The sequence below is a fragment of the Lissotriton vulgaris genome, chromosome 8, assembly GCF_964263255.1.
Source record: "Lissotriton vulgaris chromosome 8, aLisVul1.2, whole genome shotgun sequence".
NCBI classification, from domain to species: Eukaryota; Metazoa; Chordata; class Amphibia; order Caudata; family Salamandridae; genus Lissotriton; species Lissotriton vulgaris.
Window position 1 is genome coordinate 1,531,765,697 of NC_141696.1, and position 2,298 is coordinate 1,531,767,994.

Below are 2,298 nucleotides of genomic sequence, written 5' to 3' on the forward strand. Positions count from 1 at the left end.
CGTTGGACCGTGACAGAATTACGTGCCCACGAAATAACCTCCTCTTGATCGAGTAGTGATGGCTACCTTGGAAGATGTAATGGCGGCCTTGTTGCTGGTACAACAAGAACTAGCCACTTCAAGAGCAGAAGCAGCTGCTCTAAAGGAACAGGTAGAGAGACAAGGCAGGAATCCCTTTAATGCTTCTGCAGGTGTGCAGCAGGTTCAGGTCACCGTCCCTCAGCCTATTCCGTTGGCCAGTCCCGAGAGATATTCGGGGAGTCCTACATCTGTCCAAAATTTCTTGACGCAAATCACGCTACATTTCGCATGTCGCCCTGCGTCGTTCCCCACTAATATGTCAAGAGTAGCCTTTGCTATCTCGTATTTGACAGGTGATGCGGCGAATTGGGCAGGGCCGTTAGTGAAAAATGATGACCCTCTCCTATCGGATTGGGGGGCTTTTCGGAGAGAATTCGAAAGGGTATTCGATAGAAGAGCCACGACCCTAAGTGCAGACACGGATATCCTGGATTTGAAACAAGGGCGGAGTGATTTAATCACGTACATGACAGCCTTCAACCGTCTGGTAGCAGAAACAGCTTGGCCAGAGGAGAAGAGAAAGGCCTTATATTATCATGGTCTTTCCGACGAGTTGAAGGATGTTCTGGCGCAAATCGATCCGCAACCTGTTACTTGTACCGATCTTATTAACCTGACGCTGAGGCTTGACCATCGTCGAGCGGACCGTGTGGGTGAACGGAGACGTGGGTATCAACCCCTTGGGGGTCAGAAGAAAGTTGAAGGTGGGATACCCCCAGAGAAGAGTGGTGGAGCCGAACCTATGGAGTTGGGGGCGGTTAGGGCTCCTTTATCGAGAGCAGAAAGAGAGAGCCGCCCCGCCGAGTACGAAGAGTATAGTGAGGTGTTTAGTGAAACCAAGGCTGCGTCCTTACCGCCTCACAGAGAATACGACTGTCGTATTGATCTGGTGGAAGGAGCAGCGATACCCTCCTGTAGAGTATACGCACTTTCAGAGCCTGAAACCAAACACCTGCAGGAGTATTTGAGGGAGTTTTGTGCCATGGGGTTTATTCGGCCATCACGATCCCCGGCGGCCTCACCTCTGTTTTTCATAGCCAAAGCTAACGGGGATCTACGTACCTGTATTGATTACCGCCTGTTGAATAGACAGACCATTAAGAACCGGTATCCGTTACCACTCATCCCCGTACTGTTGGACCAAGTAAGGGAGGCCACAATTTACACTCGGTTGGACCTCCGGGGTGCGTACCATCTGGTGAGGATCCGCAGTGGGGATGAGTGGAAAACGGCCTTTAAGACTCGATACGGGCTATTCGAGTACTTAGTAATGCCGTTCGGGCTTTGCAATGCCCCTGCGGCGTTTCAATACTTTTTAAATGACGTGTTGAAGGATTACATAGACCAGTTTGTCATCGTATACATCGACGACATCTTGGTGTATTCAAGGTCTATTCCTCAACATGCTAGTCACGTCATTTTGGTTCTGAAGAAATTACTGGACAACAGCTTGTATTGCAAGCTTAGCAAGTGCGAGTTCGGAGTGGAGGAGGTGGAGTTTCTGGGTGTTATCTTGAGCCCCTTGGGTTTCCGCATGGCAGATCGTAAGGTGGAGGCAGTTCAGCAGTGGCCAACTCCCAAGAGTGTGAAGGAAGTGCAGTGTTTCTTGGGGTTTTCCAACTACTACCGAAGATTCATTGCACAGTTCTCAGCAGTGGCGGCTCCGATTACTCGATTGCTGAGAAAGGGAACGACATTTGAGTGGACGAATGAGGCGGACGTGGCTTTCAATATATTGAAAGAAGCGTTCTGTACGGCTCCCATTTTGAAACATCCTCAAATGGATGTTCCGTTCGTGGTAGAGGCGGATGCCTCGGATGCCGCGGTCGGAGCTATCCTCTCACAAAGGGACAAGCACACTGGACAATTGCACCCGGTTGCTTTTCTATCGAAAAAGCTGTCATCCGCTGAGGCCAATTATACCGTGGCGGAGAAGGAATTGTTCGCCATAAAGAAGGCCTTCATGGAGTGGAGGCATTATTTGTGGGGTGCGAGACATTCCATCACGGTGTATTCGGATCACCGGAATCTGGTCTACATGAAAACAGCTCGCCATCTATCACAGAGACAGATGAGATGGATGTTGTTTTTTGCGGGTTTTGACTTTGTGGTCACGTTCCGTCCCGGGGCGGACAATAAGAAGGCTGACTCCCTGTCAAGGCAGACAGAAAAAGAAACATCAATACAAAAAGCACAGGCCATCATACCCGCAGAGAA